Below are 25,738 nucleotides of genomic sequence, written 5' to 3' on the forward strand. Positions count from 1 at the left end.
GCTCAATACAGCTTGTTATTATTATCTTCCAGAAAACTTGCTTGCTGCAGGAGGTTACTGAAATTAGATGCTGAAACTGAGTGGGGCTTCCTAGCAAACAGTAAATAAACAATACATCTGTTTTGCTTTAGGGATGACTCCGATGGTTGCCTTAGGTCTGCTTTTTCTTCCTTCGACCCCTTTACTTCCCACTCTCAAGCCATTTCCCACTCGGGAAAGAACAGTAATTTCATTCCCATTATTGTGAAAGTCACCACAACCCTCAAGTGGTTGAAAGTGCCGTGCGCCCCCTAATTTGCACCACCCCACACTTGCAGCCTAGTTACCACCAGACACAGTGTTTATATTTAACGGTGGGTGGGGGCAGTAAATGGGTTTTCAAAGTGGACTGTGTTTTCCCTTTTAATTTCTGCCATGCTTTAAAAACCACCTCTCCTGGAGGTCAGGGCACAGACTATAAAACCAATTAGAAGCCTTGTTTGTGGCTTCTTCATTCTCAGAGCACACCAGTAGAAACTAGAAGGGAACTGAATTTACGGACTCCACTGAATTACACGCAATTACACTGGGTCAGTGAGCTTCAAGCAAAAGAGAGGCTTCTTCGGAACCATTTCACAGAGCCTCCGTCAGCTACAACGACCATGTAAGAAACCACACCAATGCCTGCTGCCTGCGAAACTCAGCACTTCCAACACCAGCTTCCTGCACCCTGCCTGTGCTCCACTCTGTGAGTCAGTCAGTCAGTTCAGACACAGGGATGCTGTGAGCAAAGAGTGTGTTCTCAGGGAGGAAAAGAGCCTTAAAAAGGCAGTGGGGAGGAGGAAGTCACCTCTCCGTGTAGGTGATGGGGCAGTTATCCACATGTGAGTCCTGTACTCATCTCTCAAGAGCAGATGGTGAGGAAGTTTGCCCCATGAATCAGGACCGTTCAACTCTCCTATCCTTATGCACACAAGTCTTCATTTATGTAAAATAACCCAGTTCGGGTTTTATTTTTTAACTGACTTATTTATTTTTACTTTATGTGCACTGGTGTTTGGCCTGCATGAACGTCTATGTTAGGATGTCAGATCCCTTAGAGCTGGAGTTACAGACAGTTGTCAGCTGCTATGTGGGTCCTGGGACTTGAACCCAAGTCCTCTGGAAAAGCAGCCAGTGCTCCTAACCATTGAACCATTTCTCTACCCCCCCCCCCCCCCCCCCCGTTCAGGTTTTAACCTTACCTTAAAATATTTTGGCAGCATACTGAATGATTTATGTTTCATAGTTTTTCTTATTTTGGTTACAGGCTTTCATGTAGCCCATGCTGGCCTTGACTTGATATGCAGATGAAAATGACCTTGAACTCCTGATCCTCCTGCATTGACCTCTGGGATTACAGGTGTGTGTTATACCTTTCTTGGCTTATTTCTTATTAATATTTATATAGTTGCCACTCCATATCAATGAGTTATGTTTTTATGGATTCAATTGACTCCACATGGAAAAAATTTTGAAAAAGTTTACATCTCTACTGAACATTTACAGACGTTGTCACTATTCCACATACAGTTCAGCATGTGAACTACATACATGATGCTCATCTTCTATAATATATAATACAGTTCAACATGTGAACTACATACATGATGCTCACCTTCTATAATATATAATACAGTTCAGCATGTGAACTACATACATGATGCTCACCTTCTATAATATATAATACAGTTCAGCATGTGAACTACATACATGACTAATCTCCCCCATTAATGCATACATTTATCATATATTAAATTATTTGGAGTTACAGTGTTGTGGAATATTGGTTTAAGTTGTGTTACATTTGTTTATGCTGTGGAATATGTTTAATGATGCAAAGATGTGTTGCATTCTTTTATGTTGCATTTGTTTAACTCTGTGAACCTTTGTTACTTTGCCTATCTGATGGTCTAATAAAGAGCTGAACAGCCAATGGTGAGGCAGGAGAGGGATAGGTGGGGCTGCTAGGCAGAGAGAATAGATAGGAGAAAAAGAAAAGAGGGGTGGATCCAGAGAAGCAGAAGGAGAGGAGAATGCCAGGGCCAGCCACCTAGCAACACAGCCAGCCATGGAGTAAGAAGGGAAAAAGAGATAAAATAAAGCAAGGTAAAAGCCCAGAGGCAAAAGGTAGATAGGATAATTTAAGTTAAGAAAAGTTGTCTAGAAACAAGCCAAGCTAAGGCTGGCATTCATAAGTCTTTGTGCATTTATTTGGGAACTGGGTAGTGGGCTCCCAAAGAGCAAAGAGTGAAAAAAAAAACCCTCAACATTATAGCTTATGTTTCATTATTGTATTTATTCTTCATAAGTTTGTTTTTATTTTATTCATATTTTTATTTGTCCTGCATGCAATACACTGCGTGTGCGCTTGGTGCTCACAAGAGGCCAGAAGAGGGCACCAGATCCCCTGGAACAGGATTCATGGACGGTTGTGAGCCACCATGAGCATGCTGGGAACCAAACTCAGGGCTTCTCAAGAGCATTCAGTGCTCTTCACTGCTGAGCCACCTCTGAAGCCCTTTAGTAATAACTGTAAAACAATCACAGACACTTAATATCTCCCACTGCTTTTTTTTTTTAACCAGCAAATTCACCATCAGCTGCTAACTCACATAATCACAACCAAGGCCACTTCCTTCTGAATATAAAGACAATCCTTATAAAACTATATTTTAAAAGAACTGAACAAGTGAGATAAACTTTTAAATAGACTGTCCCATCTCAGGCTGCTTCAACCTCATCTTTATTTTTTTGTTTGTTCACCTTATTCTGGTACAAAATTAAACTGTTCAGTTTTCATATATATGTTTAATGACTTCAAAAACATTCAATTCTTTATTAGAAAATGGGTCTTGTATGGGAAGATTCTTCTCAACTATTGGCTAACTCTGGTGGTGAGTGTGCTAAGGTAGGGAAGGGTAAGCTATGGTGTTCTTAGGGGTAAGTGTATCCACCAACTCTTTGGCTTAGGATATTTTCAACTTATGACAGGTTTATGAGGAAATAACTTCACCACAAGTCAAGGAGCATCTGTGCCTGTTTCCCAAGAGGCACACAGTGGAGAGCAGGAGGGTAAAGAGGAATTTGGAGTTCAGTTGCAGAGAGACTGTTTCAGGCACAATGCCATGTGGGAACAGCCTTTGGGTCACCTTGTGTTGCCACAGCAATGTACTACAGGACAGAAGGTTCTTTTTTTCCAGGTGTGGGCAGCGGGAATCTACCACCAAAGGGTTGTCGGGGTGGTGTTTGCTGATGTCCTTTTCCTGGTTTGTACATTACATCTCTGTGCTCCTCTCACCTGTTCAACCCTTTGCATATTGTCTGTGACTCAACCTCACCTTCTTCTAAGGACGTTGGTCCCATCATATTGAGACCATTCAACTTAATTATCCTTTTATAGATGTTGATATGCATTCACAAGTAGCAGAGTTAAGACTTCAACACCTGATTTGGAAGGCACACCATTCAGGCTGGAGCACCAACCCAGAACACTCCCGTAGAGGACAGGGTATAGGGACATTGCCCACTGCTTCATTTGGACCAGCTCAGTTTGGAAACTCTCCATGCAGCTGCTGCCTGATACTAAGGTACCACAGCCCAGCCACTGCTTCTGGGTTCTAACACGCCAGACACCTCCAGTGGATGGCTTTGGCTGAGGACATAGGCCTACTGCTCCAGAGGATACAGACAGAAGCCTCTCATCACCAGCACAACAATGCTGGCTTTCTGGCACAGAGGGACTGGATACACTGTCCCAGTAACAGCTGGCAATCACAGATTTGAATGAGGCCCATTGTGCTGCTCCAAGAGCGGACTGGGGCCACAGGCTAGGAAATATTCCTAGGTGACCGGTACATAAAAGTATGGAATCTGCTTTTCTCTTTCCTGAGAAAAATGAAACACATTTCAAAACCCTCCAGAAGGCTTTGATGCCAGTAATGTGTTAGGCTGGGCTAAGTGGCTTTAAACCCGTGCTGCTGTTCCACGGTGCCGAGGACTTCAGCTGTAGGGGATCTGTAGCTCGCATTCATTGTGAATTCTGATAAGCTCTCCAGACTTCTTTAAAAATGTTTTTAGTCTATCCATGTGAGCACTGGGCCTTCACAGCTCTTCTTTTATCTTGCAACTTCAAAGTTAATTTTGAAATGAAGGTTTACTTTGCTACGGAACTCTGAAAGTTTGATACTGTCAAAGACAATGGGTTGAAGTTTCTAGAGATGCATTTCAGACTCTGGAAGAACTTGCATTCGCAAGGCACATCCTCCCGCCTGGCAGGCGGCTGGGATCCCTGAAAGAAGACATTGTATGTACTCAGCTCACAAGATCCTGGGGGCCTCCCACTCGGGGGCACGCCATCAAGTCAGTTCTTTGATTATTAATCACCACGGCAAGTTTTCCAAGGACTTTACATATTTGTGTCAATCTGAGATGAGTAGTTCCTTTGCAGCAACAGAAAGCACCCACTTTGGCATCAGGCACATTAGGAATGGAATCTTGAGTTTTGGGTGATAACTGAAGGTCACCTCATTTCTGGGAACTGTTGATTCCTGCCTGAAAGGGAGGACACTGTTATCTACCCCACCACTGTCTGGTCAGCTTCCAGGGTGAAATACTGCTTGTCCAAAGCTTCTGGAGGCAATTCTGGGTGTGGGAAAATGTTTCTGCGTTTTCAAAAAAGAATCTTGAAACTATATCAGAATTTATATGAAAAATATTCTGTCCTACATCCACAGAGCTTTCATGATGCCTGAAAATACTAATAACACTACAGCACAATTTTTTTTTAAATAATTCAAGCTGAAGTCGACCAGTATGTTATGAGGGTCAGGTACATATACTATTGATGGAGCATGGAATAAGTGTGACCGGTTCATGGTACCATAGTGCATTGTTTTTAAAAAGGGAAAAGATATATGCTGATGTGTCAACAGTTGCAAGGTATACTTCCTGAGTGCAGGAAGGGTTGACAGGAAGGAATTCAACCACAGAGAAAAGCAAATTGAGCACCTTACTAAGGCTATGGAGCTTTTGATCTGGGAAGCATATTTAGACCTAGAAGTCTATCAGGGTCCCACTTAGTGATTTAAAATGAATGGTTATACATCCTCAAAGGACATAGCAACAAGAAAAAAAATGGAATCCTAAGAAAGGGTTCTAACCTTCTAGCAACTCTTAGGACAGACACTGTGAATGGCCCTGGCAGATAAAATACCCCATCATGTTAAATGTCCCTGTCTGGTTATAGCTGTATGTTCTGTACAACTAATAACCCCACTTGGTTCCTGTGGATTTTATCTGGTTCTGGCTTGACACAAGAGATTCTTTTTGTCCAGTCACATCCCCAAATCAGTTCTGAATCAGGGCTGTAGGCTTTCCTTCAGAACAAGGCAAAAAGCCACGTGTTTAGAGAATCACGAGATGAGACATCTCCACAGAAGGACTCACTGCATGCCAGGCTGCTGTGTGACTGGGCAAGTCACTTCAGTTATCCAGACTCTCACTTCCCAGTTATCAGAATAAGCTCTAAAGATCTCCATTTTAGCCAGGTGTGGTGGTGCTTGCCTGTAATGCCAGCCCTCAGGAGGCTGAGGCATGGGAGTTATGAGTTGAGTGCCAGTCTAGGTGATGTGTCAAGATTCTACACCCAATAAACAGACATAAACCCATTTTTGTCCTTTCAAGTGTATTCTGCCTGAAACCGTGAAGGGTCCAAGATGTTAGCCACCTTTCAAAAGTAACATGTGTGTCTACTATTTCCATGGATTCTGAACAAAGACACAAGATGCCTGCATCTGAGACACAGTTTTCAATCCTGACAACAAAGCCAAGGGTAGGAGCTTCGTGCTCCCCTGTTCCCCTGCTCTAATGACTCAAAGGAACATCACTGAGAATTCCACATGGATTAGATGTATCAAGACCATCTATGCTACATCAGCCCAAAGAATCACAGAAGAGGGCAAACATGCTTGTCTTCTGCTCCAGAAGGAGTCAGCATCTTGTCATAGACAGAATGAAAATTCTTCCATGCTTCAGAGAGAGACACCCTGTTTAGTTCCCTAAACTGTTTCACCATAAAAACACTCCTAAAAACTTTCCAGCACCAAGGCCATTAGTGTCTCTGAGTGCAAGATGTGCCCAAATATGCAAGAAAAACGGAGAATTGAATCTTGTGTTTTTGCAATTTAGAAACCGTAAATTTCCCTTTGAGGATGTATAACAGAGTGTGAGGAATGAACTTCTAACTGATCTCCACTGTCAAATACTCTTCAGGCTTACTAAAACCAAGCTTTCTGAATTACAGAAAACAAGGTTCTTTGGAGATCTCAACACTGATTCAGACAGTACTTAACAAACGCAGACACATCAACAAGATCAGAAATAAATCTCATCCTACTTTCTCAGTACTCATCTGACTTTAGACACTGAATTTCATTCACATCCCCAGAACACTGGACACTGTTGGCTGCTTTCTCCAAAATATTTTCCCTTCTCCTTGTCAAGGGTGAATCCTTTTTCTTTCTTTTTTTCATAGGTGTTATTGGGATAGTTTTAAGATCACTACAGAATGCAGGAGTCGAGCAGAGTTCCTTGTGCTGGCCACACTGAGCCCATATAGCATCCTCCATCACTGTCATCCCACATCACACCGGTGCCTCTGCCACAGGCGATGAACACGTGCTGATGTACTATGATAAGCTATGCTCAGATCAGGGATCGGTCTTGGTGGGGAACATGTTGGGAGTCATCGTAAGTATACAGAGACACACATCCATCACTGCTGTTTCTCATGGATATTTGACTGCCCTAAATATCTTGTGTTTTCCCAACTTCTCCTCCCCACCCCCTAATCCCTGGCTACCACATCAATTTGTATTGGTTCCTGTTCCCTACAGCATCAGCAAAACCAGATATCCCAGGAGTTTCAAATGGGATGCCTCCTTCCCCTTCGTTGTGTGCACCTAAGTTTCCTGTGTCTCCATGGTTTCATTGTTCATTTCTTTTGAGCACTGGAGACTGCAGACCTGTCTGACCAGACCAGAGCTTCTTTATCCATCCACCTACAGAGAGGCATTCTTGTTGCTTCTAAATTTGGGCAATTAGGAACAAACCTGCTAGAACAATCCATATATATGCTGGTTTTTACACAGACATCCTTTCTCACGTCCTCTAGGTAAATACCACACAGCATCTGTGCCGGGCTGTATGGTAAGAGGAGCCCATCCTCCACAATGGCTATGCCATTTTATCTTCCCATTGGCAACAAGTGAGTGATCCTGTCACACTCCATTGCACATCTGGAGCGGCTCATGCTCTGGGTTCTGCAGGCTCACGTCTGTGGTACATAAATATGAGCTCAACACCCACGTCAGGGGTTCTCAGACAGCAACAGTGGCATCACCCTGGAGTCTGCGATTCTGTCCTGAGCATGTCTCTTGCCTTTCTTATCTTGTCTCAAGTGTTAATGCTTGAGAATGAACATATTGTATTAAACACTTCAGGAATGTGACATAATAGTAATTATTACTATTAGCCTTTAAAGGACCTAAGTGGCTGAAAGAAAGAAGTTTTGTCTACCCCTAGGAAAGTCATCTTTAGTTCTCTCTGTGCTGTGGGATGGTCTTTCTGTACGCAGTGAATGTATGTTGCTACCATTGGTTAATAAAGAAGCTGCTCTGATCCATAGCAAGACAGGTTATAGCAGGCAGGAAATCTAAGAAAGAGATAGGGAGAAGAAAGGCGGGGTCAGAGGAGATGCTGTTGCCTGCGGCCTCCTGAGAAGCACAATGTAATGGAACTCAGGTAAAGCCACAAGACATGTGGCGATACATAGGTGAATAGAAATAAATGGGTTAAGACGAGTGAGCTGGTTAGTAATAAGCCTGGGCCACAGACCAAACAGCTTGTAATTAATATAAGCCCCTGTGTGTTTATTTAGGGCTGAATGGCTGCGGGACACAGAAAACTTTTGTCTACATCCCTCTGCTAAACATGAAACAAAGCTTGTATCCCGGGCTGCTCCTGAAAGCAACTCACCGCCATGAAGAGGACCAGGCCCTGTTTGTGGTGGAAGCCCATGAAAATCCATCCCTGGTTGTACACTTGAGTCACTAAATAAATCAAAGCCTATTGATACTGTCCTTACTGAGGAGCTCATTTGAACTCAATTGTTATTCATCGCAACTCAAACATTCGAATTCACTTGAAAAATCTCTGTCTATTCACATTTGCTTACTTTAAATTTACCTTGTCCCCATCCCCCACCCCCAACAGTGTTGACTGAAACAGGGAACAAAATAAACCTCAGTTTCCTCAAACAGTTTTTGTCAAGTGTGTTGTCTGAGGTGCAACGTGATCGACCCTGAGAACTGTGAGCTCAGCGGGGCTGTCTCCTCCTCTTTACAGGGGCTGATGTTGGAGTTGGGGGACCCAGTGACCATAGAGAGAAGGGACCACTCTTCTTGAAAGATGCTAAAAAGAAAAGGAATCTCCCCCAGAAGTTCCCTCAGCCCCACATTTTCTCTGACAACAATTTCATTAATTAAATGTTACCTAATTATTTTATAATATATTCAATTAAATATTAAGTATAAAACTTAACTATAAATATCCAATGAAAATTTGGAAGAAACCATCTAAAATAGAAAAGTAAAAAACAAAACTATGAAAATCTTAAAAATTTAGTGATTCCATTGGCAGGAATAACTGCCTCTCTGGTTATTTACACAAAAGAAATTAATATTTACTAGGATGGTTTGGATTTCAGTGATTGTTTACTAACAAAGCAACATATTTGAGCAACCCTAAATTATCTAATTGTTACATTTAACTACAGGATCTTTCTCTGTTATGATGAGACACAAGGCCAAAGTTGAATGGCCAGTTGAGGTTACTTGATTTTCTGAAAATGTCTTATATTCTAAGACTGGAACTTCTGCTAGTCCTTACAGGTAAGGTTAGTAATGCACCCTGTGGTCACTTAAGACTTCAGACTGCTGTCCTAGTATATACTCAGCTTGTTTGTTTAACTCACCTTTAAGAAAACAATGTAACAAGAAGCCTTACATGCCTTGGATTTCCCATGCAATCAACTTTTACAATCTAAGCTAATGCACAGCTGTAATCTTAAATTATGCGCTCTTCCATGCCCCTGCCCCAGATAATGCATGTGTATCTTTATTCTATATTTGAAAGCAGCAAATACAAAAGTTGAAAGCAACTTCCTAAAATCTATCACAAAGGCTGAAAACAACCATTTATGGATACTGTTGGGTAAACAATGGTGTTTGTTGTCTGGGTCAGTTGGGATCAGTTGGAGTCAGTGACTTAATTGATATAAAACTCTGTTAAAGATGTCTGTCAAGTATCCTATTCCTTCCCCACGTGACGCTTTCTGTGCTATCCAATGAAGACAGAGCATAGCACCTTACTAGGGACAGACACAAAGACAAAGCCAGATAGCTACACACAAGGACAGATACAGACACAGGAACACACAGATTCACGGGACAGTCTTTAGATAGGCCCAGACTCAGACTCATAAAACAGACAGGATGTAAGACACAGGGGCAAACAGTAGAGAGTACAAACCTGGACCTGCTCTTGGGTAAAGAACTCCAAGGGGAAGTGGTTTTTTGGTGTTTGTTTTTCCTTTCCTTAATGCAACACAGATGTATTAGTGGTAACTCAGAGTTAATCCCTAGTGTGTACAATCTGTGCAGCTGGGTGAGGCAATGCATTTAGAAAACAGCAGACAGGATTAGAAAGGCATTGACAGGGCAGAAATAGACAACTGGATGAAGAAGAAACAGAAACAACTGATAACACATATGAAAAAAGTGAAATGAAAATTATTATTATGTTTTCAATCCAGGGTTTCTCTGTGTTTTTCTTGGCTATCCTGGAACTTGTTCTGTTGATAAAATTGAATGCAAATCCAGAGATTCACCTGCCTCTGCCTCCCCAGTTTTTTTTAAAACCAGTGAACTGATGAAAAATTCTTCGAAGTGCATGAACAATCAATGCTTGGCTAGAGAGATGCCTCAGTGGGTAAAGGCAGAAGCCTGGCAGCCTGCATTTGATCCCTGCAAGCTACGTGGTGGGAGAGAACTAACTCTACAAAGTTATCCTCTGAGCCACTCAAGACTGTTGCACACATACATGATGTGCACACACACATACACATGACATACATACACATGCATGTACACACACACCAATAACAATAATCAATACATATTAATGGAAAAGAATCAATGCTGTAAAGTATGCTGGGAAACAGTAGTTTCACATGTTACTGGCAGAGTATAACTTGATAAAACATTCTGGGATGTAAATGAGAGATTCTCCTAAAGTCTTAAAAGTGTATATTGCAGGTCTAGCAATTTGATATGAGAACTGTAATCTATTGAAATGAAAATAATACAAGATAGATCTATAGGTGTTTCTGGAAATATGCCTTTTACCAGTCAACAAGTAACTATCAAGAAAGGAAGGGCTAGATATGGAAGGAATCCATATTATAGAATGGTACAAGGAATGAAATAAGTTAGGGTACATTTAAAGTAAGTTAACTAGAATAACAAGTTAGTGGAATAAAAATGAGTTCAATCTATGTAAACATGACTTTTATAACTATCAAAATGCTTAGAGAGCATTGACAGACTTGAGGGATGCTGGGTGATACATACATTCCCTTAGGAGGGAAGGAGCCGAGGACACACACTAGTATTTACACATCTAAACAAGTGTGGACACTGAAGGAAAACCACGTGTGCTTCACAGTTTGCAGCTGGTGTGTCCCTCAAAGACGTATGTTAAACCATGGTTCCTGGCATGGCACTATTTCAAGAGGTAGGAGGGGAACTTTCAAACCAGGACCTAGTAAGGCCATGTTCAGGATGGGTGTGTTCTCAAAGGGAAGGGGACTTCACCAGACACACCCGACTCCATCTCCTAGTCCTCCTCCTTCTCTTACACCACTGTGGTAGGTCTACTGTGTCTCAAGCTAGTGCCATGATGTGCGGATTCACCACAGATCCAAAGCGACTGGGTGAGGTGATCAACCGTTCTCTCTAACACTATGATCCTAAATCAGGCTTTTCACTCAGGAAAGTTCGTTAGTACTGTTGTCACAGTGATGAGCAGCTGCCTAACCTAAGGACTAACAATGGTCATCTCCGCAGGAAAGAGACTATAGGAAAGATGGGGAAATTTCTTGGCTTTTATATCATATATGTCCTTATAATTTTTCTGTTATGACAAGCATTCATAAATAAAAGTTTACTTATCATAAGTTCATAATCCACATCAGGAACAATACAGTATAGCCACAAGATAATGAAATGGCAATATATAATATGTAGCAAGAAGATGTGTTCACATTTGTGTCTCTTCTAATAATACATTATGCTAGAAAGGATTTCCAAGGGTAACTATAAATAGCTGTCTCCAGTCATTTGTCTACATCTATATGAAAGAAATATGCCATTTGGTCAATAGAAATATTGCCTTGATAGTTGTGTGGCTTATGTTGCTCATTCAAGACAGTAAAGACAAGGCTGGAATATGAGTGATTTTGATCAAACAGTCCTGTTACCCTTCTTGCTGTAACAATAGGCATAAGCATCCTTTCTCATAAAGTTTCTTGTGTTTGCAGATTTGATTTCATTTACATGCATTATTCATATTTAAAGCTTTCTATTCACTTCCAATTTAATACAATAGGTGCTATAATTATCAGTTCTTCATATCCGTAAAATTAATCTGTAATAATTGTTATGCAAACAAAGGAACATGGCTAACCTTCATAGACTACCAGGCTTTCATCATCTGTTGTAAAAACTTCAGTTCTCACTTATTTCGCTTTCTTTTTTTTTGTAATTTAGTATTGGAAAAGACCAGCAACATTATCCTTACAGATGAAGTGGGGTGGAGTTCTAGCAGAAGACCAAATGCTACAGAGTTTGTTCGAAAAAGTTCCACATCCTCGTGATTGAGGACACACACCCTGGGAGCTGGTTCGTCTGGCAGGCGACAGGAAGGTGGACAAGGCACACAAGGCATGGAGCTGAAAAAAACGAAGCCCGTCTACTTTCCCAACGTGTGGCACTGGCTTCGGCTCAGCTGCACTTGCTATTCCAGGCGTAACACCTAACACACCTGTGAGTCAAGTGTGAGTGAACTTTTCCTAAACGTTCTGATGACACAAAGACAGCCCGATAGGGCCGCTTTGGGGTCCTGGAGTAGGGACACATGATAAAGGAAAGGATTAGTGGCCTTTGCCATTGCAGCTCTGACTGGAGGATCACATGAATACTTGTGTACACCCAAGCCGATCGGGAAGCCTAGAACCAGGAATGGTCATGTTTGTCTGGCTTTCTCTCCCCCCTTTTATTCTGTCTGGGCCTTCAGCTCCTGTGACAGAGCCGCTCACATTTAGGGTGGGTCTTCCCGCCTCATTTAAATCTGTTGGGAAATGTCTTCATGGCCACATGCAGGGATATCTCATAGGTGAGTCTAAATCCAGCCAAGTTGTCAATGAAGATTAACCATCCCTGGCGGCTCAGAAGCAACCCTCATTGTGAGAGGACTTTACTGTGTGCTCCAATGTCCTGTATCCCTAGCATCAGGACTGAGTCTCCAATCCCACACGATAAAGGCTCTCTACCACCCAGAAGTCTGTGCGTAAATGAGCATGCTCACGTTTGTCCCCTAAGATACCTAATTTGTTCTGTTCTAATCAAACTGTCATTATTCAATTTTGTGTTTAGGTAATTTGGTTTATATAGTTGCTGAGGTATTAAAAATGGAAAGTGAACAGAGCTAATACGATTCATCATGTACTGATAACTGAAGTGAGTTCATTGGTATAGACTGGCGACATCACACACATGAATAAAGCTTCACAGGTTCCCACTTCCTTCACTACCCTGAGAAGCGATTCAGAGTCTATAAGCCAGATAACAACTGAAATTATACAAGCAGCATGTCTCCCCAAATTCTAGGGAACATGTGATCATTTCTTGGATTTTGCTTGAGGACATACATTTATACATTATTTTCTTTAAAGCAAATGTGATTTGATATATATATGTCAAACAAGCCCCGAGTCTTTGGTTCTCTAGTCTTTAGCAGAGCAGTATGTAACCTCAGTGATAGCATGCATCAAGTCTGTTTACTGATCAGAGTTCGACAGCATAGGACTCACTAGGTTACTAGGTCACACAGCCAAGGAGTTTCCGTGCATCTGTAAGTGTGATTTCCCCACTCTTGATAAGAAACTGCCAGGACTGGTTCAAAGTTGACTAGAAGTAACAGGGAAAAGGTTGAAGAATAGAAACATAATTTGTTGGAGATTTTAGCTGTTACGAGTCAGAACCAGCTCTCACTTCAGGAAACCAAAGTGAAAGGACAGAGGCCCGGTAGAACACTCTCTTTTCTAGATGTTCATAAAGGAGATGGCAGAGTAAAAAATCTCCATGATAATTCATAATGGTGAATTATGTTTCAAGTCCCACCAAAAACCACAAGTATGCAGAAAAGATAATTATGCGTGGAAGCCCAGTGCAGTAAAATGCTTATAAACAACTAAAGCATTTGCTCTAATTTAAACACGAACCATTTTGTTATCCATCTTGTTCTTGCTAAACGTACAGGCAATTTAGGAATGATTTGGATGGCCCAGTGTCTCAAAGATATCAAGGATGTCATTATAATTTAGATCTGAAATAGTTACCAATGGTCCATGTGTTCAAGGTTTGGTTTCCAGCCCAAGGCATTCTGGGGGACTAGTGGAACCTTAACTAGGGAGACCGAATGGAAGAAAGTCAGGTCACTAGGGCCCCTTCCCTGCAATTTTCTGGTTGTTTCTCCACCCACTGTGAGGCAGACAACTGCCATGAGGTATGCATATACCATGTTCTCCAACATAAAGTATACTGGTAAACCATTGTGCGCTCTTTAGTCCTGTTGAAAGTTGACTCTGGGTGAAGGAGGGTTTTGTTGTCCAAGACCCCAACATGTTAATTTCAAGTATCCTCAAAACTCCTTTTCCTGAACCAAGCTGGTCCCCTCCCTACCTCTGTGACAGGAAGGAAGAATAACAGCGAACAGCTAAGGGTTTTTAAAAACATTGCATCCTTGAAAAGAACTAGAGGCTAAAGCATTTCCACCAGAAGTTATTATATTCACCCCATGATATAAAAATGTATGCCATGGGGACAGGAAACCGGAGGCTCCTGATGGCTAGGCTCACAATCAGCAATGTCAGCATGACTGCTGTTGCTCCCTGATTTGACAGTGTCGCACAGTTTACCGGCTGCCTCTGTTAACCTTCTATGTGTCATCTGTTACACGCTTAATGATGTCACTCATTTGAAACCAAAAGTAAGGCCATCTTACATCATTCTTGGAATCCTACAGAACACCCCAGCATGATGTACTGGGCTGCCACAGGCCTCAAGGTAAAGAGTCAACTAACCATAACCCAAGTCTTCAGAAACCAGGAGCCAAAACCAACCCTTTCTGCACATAAGTTGATTATTGCAGGGATGCTACTGCAGAAAACGGAACCATTCTCGAACATCCCACTAGTCTTAGGCTCACACACATCACACTGTAGTTGTTCCTCAGTGAGGGAAGAATTACGATGGTGCCTCCACAGGAAGCTGTTAGAATTTAACCACTAGAAAACATCTGGTCCAGTAGGGCTCTTCCTGAGGGTCATATCAAGTACAGCTTGCAAGAGCTCTGTGATTTTCGCCAGCATCGGATGACAATCGCAGGAACAGATCACAGGGTTCAGCCCCAGGCTACCCACTGGCCATCCCCAGCTCCTCTTCATTTTTCTCTACCCCTCAGTTTCTTCTAAGCTACATAGGAAGCAGTCTCCTGAGGCTTTAAGAGCCGCAGAGAGGAAGCTCAGCAGTAGTGAATGATGCTCATTCTGCAGACACAGGGGGTCTATGGTCTTGCAGAGAATTGACTGGCCTGTCCAGTGTCATGAAATAACCTCCCTGTGCCCTGTCCATCTACACCTGTTCAAGGAGCACCCAAACCTCTTTTATAGAATCACTAGAGTTTGTTCTTTCTACCACCACACTGACCACGCCTCTGGGAGCAGATGCAAGAAAATATCAAGTCACTAAAGTGGTAGTTGTAAGTCTCTGGTAAAGGAATAGCTGTCAGGAAGGGTTTGGGCAATCCCGCATCCTGCATCCTGAATCTTGTCCCGGCCTGCATACATGGTGTGATGCCATCCAAAGCAAAAAAAAGTGTTTACATCTGCACACTAATAGAGAAGTTTCTTCTAATGCTCTTTTAATGTTGATTATTTTAAAAGGCTCTTAATGGTTTAATGTGTTACAAATGCATTAAAAACATGTTGCCCTTTGGCAGAGCCATTTAAGAATTAGAACACCTTTAATTTTTTTTCCCTAGCAAATAAACTTAAATTAAAAATAAATTCTGTTCTGTTCAATTAGGTCATTGGCCTTTATCTGTCCTGTATAACAGCCCTAATTAAAGCAGCTCTTACCTGCCCCCAAATTCCATGGGTCAGGAATGCAGGCCTCAATACACCCTGTAATGGGGGTGACAATTGATAATAGACAAAAGATCTAGCTCGTCTTCATTTAGGGAACAACAAAACTGAGGTTTGCAGGGGCTTAACGGAAGATCAGCAATTCAAGCAGAGGGAGGCCAAAGGCAGGACAGTAAAGGAGAGTTTGAGCTCCTCGAACATGCCCCTGTTGGAGGCCCGCTATTACTTGTTCCATTTATGCAAATCCAATTCATGTGTATTTAAAAAGAGTCACTCTAGTGTCAGGAAAACACAGGAAATTCTATCTCAAAACCAGCATTACCAAATCTCATGACATTTAGAGGAGGTCCAGTACAGGAGAAGGTACAGCCACATGAAGCATGTGGAGCAAAACCTAGACTGGGCTCTCCTCCCGCTGTTGAAATGCTGAGCCCGACCCTGAAGGGACTTTGTCCTCCTGCTTGTGGTTGGTTCATCAGAGGTCATGTCAAGGACACAAGACAACTGTACAAACATATATTCAGGCACAACAGGACAACTGCCATTGTGACAGTCAAAGGAGAGGCTTAATCACACAGCACCTTAGGGTGGGCACTTCCTTCCCACAGGCCGAAGCAAAGGACTTCCCACAGTTGACCTGCTCAGCGCTTTGTGTCACTGATGGTGTATGTACGTAGTCAGGATATGGAGCGCTATGTTACCAAGGAAATGAATTTTAATGTCATGAGTCAAAAGTTCTCACTGCAATTCGATAAAAACTTGAACTAAGTCTATGTAAGGAAAAAAAAAAACCCCATATGGACATCTATGTGAGGAGCATGAAAACTCACACTCCCCTTATCAGTATAAAATACCAGGTTTATAAGACAAATGCTCTCCTCTTATACACAGCCCTCTAAACTCTCCACGAAGATGGAGGCTGTAGGAACATCACACATGTTAACACAGCACTCCAGCCTACTTGCTTGTGTTTCAACTCCATTCAAACAGCATTTTCTGCTTGACTCCCTGAAATTCATCTAAGTCATGAAGGTGTACTTTTAAAGGAAGAATTATTAATTAAAAGCCAAAGTCGGTGCTTAACAATTCAGAATTTAAAAAAAAAAAAAAAACAACCCATAGGGGGAGTGGAGAGTCAAAATCATGATGGTCAGAGGACCTGAAAGGCACAACCAACCCATGTGACATGGTGTGCTAAGTAGACAAGTCACTTAAGAAGGGACAAATCCTTCAGGACCCCACTTGCATGAGCATACGTAGACTGGTGAGTTCGGAGAGACAAGGTGGGCTGCAGGGGATGTTCAGGGACAGTGTGGATGTTCTGTGAGCAAGTGCAGTATGAAATGAAATTGTCCTTGTGACTGGTTGAATGGACTCAACACTACTGAGCGAACATTAGACCCAGATAAGGTGACAAGTGTTATGTTTTGTGTATTTGACTATCATGAAGAAGAAAAATAGCCCCCTTCTCCTGTCTTTACACTGTTTATCACTACCTGACGTTGTGTTTTTACTACATATGAATTTGAATGTGTATGTGTTTACACCATTCCTCCAGTATCCCAAATACATAAACATAAAATCTGAAATCTCTACCCTCTGTGCTGAGCACAATGCCTGGCACGTAAATGAATAAGGGTACTTTTTAAAGTTATGATTATTTGGTTTTCTTCAAATATGTACAGTTATATTAATCCTAAGGACACTTGAGTTCAGCTTTCTTCCATCTCACCAGTTCTAATTATTCCTTTGTTAATGATCATCCTTCCTTAACTTCTGGGGTGAGTTATTAGCAAGTCACTTAACCACAGTTGGCCAATAACCAGGATACATAAATGTAATGTCCCCCGATAAAACACCCATGAAGCCTACTGTGAAAACAGATCTAACAATGTTACCCTCTTTACTGTTTCAATTACCTATTACTAAACGGCCTGGGGTAAAAGGGATGCTCCAAATGCTAGGAATATAATATGCTCTAGCAGAAATTGCAAACTAAATTTCATTTTGTTTAACTGGATGCTAAAGTCATTTTAATTCTCTGAAGTTATCCAACTATGGCTGAACTGCAGAGCTGGGAAATCACTGGGTGGGTAAAATGATCACGAGGCCTCCATCTGACTGCTTGTCTTTGAAAACATGACTCATATAGGCAGGACACTTTATTGTTCTTAAAGAATCTCACAGTTAAGGACAGAACCTGATCTTCAGACATACTTCGGATGCTGTGGGCAGGGAACTGGTGTCCCCGTTCAGAAATGATGAAGTGGGCGGGAGCCAAGGAACTGAGTGACTGGACATGCTCACACGGAGAGCCTGGGCCTGCACTTGGAAGTAACTTCCAGAAATATGAAAGAAGCCAATGCTCCACATGATCTCTGCAGAAATCTGACCCAGTGAAGACAATGTACCCATGAGCCAGGGGGAGGAGGGTGAGCAGAAAGTGGGGTTCAAGCTAAATACAGTTTGATGGGTGTCACCATGGTGCGACAGGACAGAGCCCAGTGCATCACAGACGCTGAAACACAGAGCTTGGCTAAAACAAATGGCCTTCCATGATGACAGAGGCAGCCTAGGCCACCCTGTGGGACCCTGATGTCAAACAATAGTTCTCAGGCTTTAAACATTTCAAGCAAGTAAAACGTTTCTAAAAGACCTTGGGTAACAAAATCAGGTCCTCAACCTCAAATTCTTTTGAGTGAGAAAGTTAAGGCCTGGCCTGGTGGTGCAGGCCTGTACGCCCAGCTTCCAAGGAAGCTGAAGCAGGAAGATGGAAAGCTGAAGACCAGTCTGGGCAACTTAATAAAACCGTGCATCAGGATGGAAAGTGGAATCAGAGCAGGCTGTAGAGCACAGTGACAAACACGTACAAGCGGGCTCAGTGTCCAGTGTCACACACAGAAGAGTTGGATAGTTGAAACCAATGGCGGTGCACTTTGATTGACTGGTTGCTATAGTTACAGCTCTGTTCTAGGCAGCTGTTCTGCATCGGAACGCGATGGCTTGGCAGTAAGGCTGTAGGATCTGTACCCGTGATCATCTGTTTTGTAGCTGCACAGAGTACCGTGGCTTTCCTCTGACTACAGGTCCAGCTGCAGCAAAGTCACCTCAGACACGGGCAGATGACAACTGATGATGTTGGCTGTGGTGTCCACTCGGCTTGTGGATTCACCCACAGAGTGGCGTGCTCACGCAAAATTCGGGTAGTGAATCCCAGAGGAAGAGACAGCCTTCAAATGCTATCCCTGTGGTCATACTAAAATGGAACCACGCCACCCCCGCCTTGAGCTTTAGGAAAAGGTCACTACAGAGCTTCACCAGTGTTCAGAGCTTGACAAGCATGATCATGGAGCTCTTGGGCAAGGATAAAGTCAAAATGAAATTGGAAGATCTTCAGGATGGAAACAGACAACGGATCATTTCTGAGACAGAGAGTGAGGAACAGATGAATCACAGAATCTTCAGTTTGGTGAAATCTTCAAGGTCAGGCCAGCTCTGTCATTTTTCAACATCCAAATCACATTCTACAATACCAGGTTCTATCTAAGCAAATCAGCCCCCAGAAATTCTCTATGACACAGTCCCAGCCCACCGTGTAAGGTACCTTGTCTTGTTATCCTTTCTTCACAATCAAACAAGGTTGCGTACGTAACCTACTGGATTTTGGCTGGTCTCCCCTGGGCATTAGTGCCTTTGGGCTGTGATATTGAAAATGCAGAGTTCAGAAACAAAGGCATTGATTATTGGGAGCCTAACCCACACTGTATAGAATGCTGTTACCTCCTGCAATATCAGTGTTTTGTTTTCCTAGTACAACCTGAGATTATAGTAGTGTTTTGTTTTGTTTTGTTTTTTTGAGGAAGTCAAGGCTTTTTAACAGTGGTTCTCAATCTTGGATTGTGGCTCCTTTGGGGGTCAAATGACCCTTTCACAGGGGTCGCCTAAGACCATTGGAAAACACAGATATTGACTTGATGATTCATCACAGTAGCAAAATTACAGTTATGAAGTAGCATCGAAAATAATTTCATGGTTGGGGGTCACCACGAATGAGGAACTGTATTAAAGGGTTGCAGCATTAGGAAGGCTGAGAACCACTGCTCTACAGGATGATGCACCTAGACAGTGTAGATGGTACTAAAGGGTCACATTCACCTCCGCCACACCCGAGGAGCCTCTTCATATAAGCTTCTGTTCTACCTTGCTCTGATTCTACATGAAATGTCCCTCCATGCCTTGCACTCCTCACACTGTCAGTTTCATCCCCAAGCTGTTCCCAGGCATTTCCATACACTGCTGGGGAAGGCTGAGGGGTTCGTGGTTTTAGAAGGTCTGTGACTCTCTCTTTATAAATGCTGTTAAGTGCTCACAAGCCATGCGGATGCTATTGTGGGCCAATATCTAGCTTTCAGTCTGTAATTGCGGCACCTGACCCCCCCCCCCATCTTTTTCCACAATGCCACACAGATCACCAACAGCCTTCGCCAGTCTAAATTGCACATTTGCTCAAAAGCCCCAGGTCAAGAATGGGTGAGCTGTCTTTCGTCTTACAGCAAGGAGTCTCGTGACACTTCAATTTCTTCCCCCACCTAACATGCCTCCTCTCTTATTTCTAACTTCAACTCTCTCACCTAACATACTTCCTTATATTTTCTAAGGTCGACTCACTCAATTGCAGCCTTTTCAGAAACATTCTCTGCCAGTGCATGATGCACGGGGAACACACACCAGGCAGAGCTTCCCGTGCAGGAACAAGCAGGGTGGATGAGGTTGCTTGCTATTGGAATCCCCTGCTCAGTTAAGGATGAATTCTTTTAGGGACCTGTGCTAGCATGCAAATACCAGTTAAAAATGGGTTTTCAGTTATTCAAAGGGACTGCCAATCTATTGTAAAAGAGGCCCTGTCTCTCTGAAAGCTATACTTTACACACCCTGCAGAGCTATCAAAAGGCTTCCTGAAAATATACGCATGCATTATAATCAATATAAACACATGCAGAGATGTGTCAATAGATGAAATGCTCTGGTACAACACCAAAAGTTGGGGGAAACGGAACCTGGAATGCTATGTGGGTGGGGCTGTGATGGGAATGAGGCAGATCAGGTACCCTCTCCCATCTTAAGGCGAGGGAAATAATATATTGTGTGCCCCAAACAGATCTGCTTAAAATAATGCTGAAGTTATTTCTTACGGAGCACACTTGGAGGTGGACAGGGTCTTAGGAGGGATTCTGCAATCCCGCATGAGGAACAGGGGTTCTGCTCTGGATACTTCAGAAGACACACGTCAAACAAGTAACAGCTCTGAAAGCAAGCCTGATTTTGAAAAATGGTATCAGCAAATATAAAATAGTATGATTCCTTGAGGTTTAACACCGTCCTGTTTTCTGCCCTTCCTTCTCCTACCATATCCTTCTACCTACCTCCCCTCTCCCCAGTTAGATGCCCTGGTGTCCTATTTCCTACTTCATATTACCTGTATCCTGCTAATCCCCTCAAAGCCTCCCTTCCCCATGGTTCCTTTATACTCTTCTGGTTTCTGTGGTTACTCCACAGTATTTACTTACATTTGAGGATTTAGAGCTAGGAACTACAGATGAGAAAATATATGGTGTTCATCTTTCTTGGTCTGGATTACCTCACTCAATATGATCATTTCTAGTTCCATCCATTTACAAGAAAATTTCATTTTTTCCTTACAGCTGAATAATATTCCATTGTATATATGTACCACATGTCCATCATCTGTTCATCTGTTGGTGGACATTTAGACTGTTCCCATTTCCTAGCTGTTGTGCATAGAGCAGCAAGGAACATGACTGGGCATATGTCTGTGGAGTAGGATGTCCAGTGTCATGTGTGATGTCGAGTCCTTTGGGCACATGCCAAGGAGTGGTATAGCAGGGTCGTGTGTGATGTCGAGTCTTTTGGGCACCTGCCAAGGACTGGTATAGCGGGGTCAGTGGCAGTTTTCCTTCTGACATTTAGAGGATTCTCTACACTGGTTTCCACAGTGGCTACACCAATTTTCTTTCCAGTGAATGAGTGAACAGTGAGGAAGGTTGCTCTTTTCTCCCATCCATCTGTTGTCTATTGTCTTATGGTCCGAGCCATATTGGTTGGGGTGGAGTAAAATTTCAAGGTTGCTTTAATTTGCTCTTATCTGATGGTTAAGGGTGATGAATACTTCTTGTTGTATTTCTTAGCCATTTCTCTTTCTTCTCTGAATAACTCTGTTTAGAGCCCTAGTCCATTTAAAAAATTGGGTCATTTGTTTCATTTACTCTTTGTTTTTTGGGTTTTTTTTTGTTTTTGTTTTTGATTTTTGTATATTCAGGATGTTAATTCCCTGTCAGTTATGTAGCTGGCAAGGATTATCTCCCATTCTGTGGGTTTCTTCTTCATTCAATTGATTGTTCTCTTAGCTGTACAGAAGTTTTTTAGTTATATGAGGTCCCAATTGTTCATTTTTGGCCTTAATTCCTTGGTCAGTAGAGTCCTGTTCACAAAGCCCCTTCTTATACCTATATCTCGTTGGGCACTGCCTACAAGATGGTTTTTCTCTAGCATTTTTGGTGTTTCAGGTTTCAAACTGAAGTCTTTGATCTAACTGAATCTAATTTTTGTGGAGGACAATAGATATGGATCTAATTTCACTCTTCTGTATGTGGATATCCAGTTTCCCTGGTTCTGTTTGTTGAAGATCATGTCTTCCCTCCAGTGGTTTTTGCCTTCATCAAGTATCAGATGGTTATGAGCACTTATGTGCAGGTCTTCTGTTGTATTCCATTGATCTATATGTCTCTTTTTGTGCTGGTACCATACTGACCTTATTATTAGAGTTCTATAATATTTTTTGAAGTCTGGAATAACAATTCCTCCAGTATTATTCTTTTTTGCTTAAGGTTGCTTTGGCTATACAGGACCTTTTCTGCTTCCATAAGAACTTTAGGATTTTTTTTTCTATTTCTTTTTTTTTTTTTTTGGTTTTTCGAGACAGGGTTTCTCTGTGTAGCTTTGCGCCTTTCCTGGGACTCACTTGGTAGTCCAGGCTGGCCTCGAACTCACAGAGATCCGCCTGGCTCTGCCTCCCGAGTGCTGGGATTAAAGGCGTGCGCCACCACCGCCCGGCCTTTTTTCTATTTCTGTAAAGAATATTGTGGGTATTTTGATTAGGAGTGCATTCAATCTGTAAATGGCTTTTGGTGAGATAGTCATTTTCCTAATATTAATTCCACTGATCCATGAACACATGATGGTTTTCCATTTTCTAGTTTTGAACGGCTGGTCATGGTAGTCTAAGTGACTCCCCAAATACTACAGATTATCAGTGTAGTCTTTGTTTGCCTCTCAGGGAGTGAGGGGGGGCCCGATTGCAAAGACACCACAGATTTGGGACACATGAATTGAGTGCTCCAGCTGGATCTGACCCCAAGGCTCCTTTCCTGTGGTCTAGCTTTTATTGGTTTCAGAAAATATTATGCAAGGTGCCAAGAGAGGGAAACAATTAAACAGGTCTACCAGGTGCAGCACCTGGGAACCATAACAATCACCAGCATGGAAAGACAGCTATGGAGGAGCAAGGCTTGGCACTCAAAAGTCAGCAGCAAGCAAGAGCTGTCTAAATGGACTTAAGGGCCCGTTCAACAGAAGGAAAACCATGCCTGGTACTAGAGACCTAGCCAGCTTCTGGGTCTACTGAGCATGGACTTTAGAGAAGAATTCACTACCACCACTTTGCTAGACCAGTGCAATTCCCTAGCACATTCTCAATCTTAGCCTTATACCCACAGAAAAAAGTAGCCACCACCTCCCATCAAAGAATCCCCTCTTCACAGTAAATGGAGAACATCACAAAAAAGACACACACAACTCTGGATACAATGCAGAGATCAATGGATTGGTGGGGAGCCCAGTCCTCCATGGATACACCTATTTTACAGAAACTGAATCTATACTGAGGGAACATTCTGAAAGAGAGGGTGGAAGAATTGTTAGGAGCCAGAATGCCAGGTAGTCTGGTTTTAATCAGTCTCTCCTAGACATGACCACATAAACCAGACTGGGACAACTGCAGCATCAATGGACATGCTAATATGGAGGGGAGCAATTTTCATGGCATTTCAGCCCTAGAAAAAGAACCACAAGAAACGAATGACTGTTGGGAAAGGGAGAGTTACCTTCTCTCAAGAGTAAGATCCAGACTGGTTTCCCAATGTAGAGTGGTCAGCCGTGAAATCATATACACACATACACCAGAAATGGACCTAGCAAGTGTTACATATATAAACTATATACATACAAAAATACACATATATGTACATTTAATATAGTGTGTATAATATATATAATATATAATATATATATTAGTGCATCACATACCAAAGAAAAGGAGACTTTAACTTAAGAATGGGGGGCCTGGGAGAAGTTAGAGGGAGAGGTTGGAGGAAAGAAAGAGATGCATTTGATAAAATTACACTTCAATTAAAAAGATTAAAATTAATAAAAATTATAGAAGTGTGAAAGCATGTCACCACTTCTGTGAATTATTAAAATATCACTTGTACTGCTATTGACAATGCTGTACAAAGCTAATGTTTCAATGACAGCATGTGATATGATGAACATTTCCCAAAAATAAAATCCTTCACTAGAGTAAGTGACTGGGATGTTAAGGTGCAGACAAGAGGAGAGAAGTTGAGGAAGAAACTTCTAGACCCAGTGGCTGAGCCGACGCGGGGGGGGGGGGGGGGGACTTGTCTGGACCAATGGTTCCTATTTCAGCACAGGTGCTGGAAGGAGTCGGGTGGGAAGAGGAGTTCCTACACAATACTCAGAGGCAGAACCCGTTACAGCAGGCCCACAGATGAAATCCTAGGCAGAGAAATGAACCTGTTCTCTTCCCTAATACAAATCGCCTTTCTTTTTCGAGACAGAGTCTCACCACGTAGCCCTGTCTGGCTGGAATTCACTATGTACAAGAGGCTGCTCTCAATCCCATAGAGATGTATGTGCTTACTACCTATGCCTCCCTCCCGAGTGCTGGGATTAAAAGCCTGCACCACTATGAACTCTTAAAGAAAAAAAAATTCCTGTGAGTTCTGCCATGATATGGTTAGTGTTATCCATGCTATCCAACTGTTAAAGTTTACTGATTTCATGGGACTGAGGGGACAGCTCCATTGGTAAAATGCTTGTTACACAAGCATGATGACCCAGGTTCGGTCCCCACACCCACTTAAAAACAGGGAGGGTAAAGGGTACTTGTGATCCCAGAGATAGGGAGACAGAGATGGAGAATATCTGTGGCTCAATGGCCAGCCAGCCTAACCTAATTGGCAAGACCCAGGTCCCAGTGAGAGATACTGACTCAAAACTCAAGATGGAAGATTTCTGAGGAAGGATATCCTAGATAGATTCCACATGCACACACACATACATCTGCATCCACAAGCTACATATACACAACTGTGTCCACACAAACATACAAACAACTGTGTAAATACAAACACACATACAACTGCATATACACACAACTGTACACACATACAACCGTACATAGCACTGTATACACACACAATTGCATACACATACAACTGTACACACATACAACTGCATACACACAACTATACATACACAACTGTATACACACAACTGTACATATACACAACGGTGTACATATAACTATACACACACAACTCTACACACATACAACTACATACACACAACTGTACACACAACTATACATATACAACTGTATACACACACACACACATTAACTTCTACTACTAGCAGATAGTCAGATGGCATAGTCCTCACTGGGCTTTTGTGGGGTCACTGCCTCTATGACCCCAAAGATAAGGAAATCCTGAGATGATCCTCAGAGCACTTGATAACTCTTTTCCACCACGTACAATATCTAATGGAATGTAAATAATATGCAAATAGAGCTAGATACTATTGTTGAGGGATGGTTGAGCAGAAAATGTTTGTACACATTTACCATAGATATAATTTCTATTTGAATACTTGAGATCCAAGGCTCATTGAATCTATGACTGTGGAATCCAGGAAAGTGCCCACTGGCCTTTGAAAACTCAGGAGAGAAATAAAGCATCCATACTGTCTTCTTATCTGACGCTGTCTAAAGCACTAGGTAAGTGTATCAAACTCCGT

The 25,738-nt window shown here is 42.3% G+C and overlaps 1 protein-coding gene across 2 annotated transcripts in view; it reads right to left on the minus strand.

Annotated features, from left to right (window-relative positions):
* Ptprm (protein tyrosine phosphatase receptor type M) overlaps window positions 1–25,738 on the minus strand; it is a 713,675-nt gene that overhangs the window by 361,901 nt on the left and 326,036 nt on the right. The gene's annotated exons all lie outside the window — the stretch shown is intronic.

This window comes from Peromyscus eremicus, chromosome 13 (genome assembly GCF_949786415.1).
Source record: "Peromyscus eremicus chromosome 13, PerEre_H2_v1, whole genome shotgun sequence".
NCBI lineage: Eukaryota > Metazoa > Chordata > Mammalia > Rodentia > Cricetidae > Peromyscus > Peromyscus eremicus.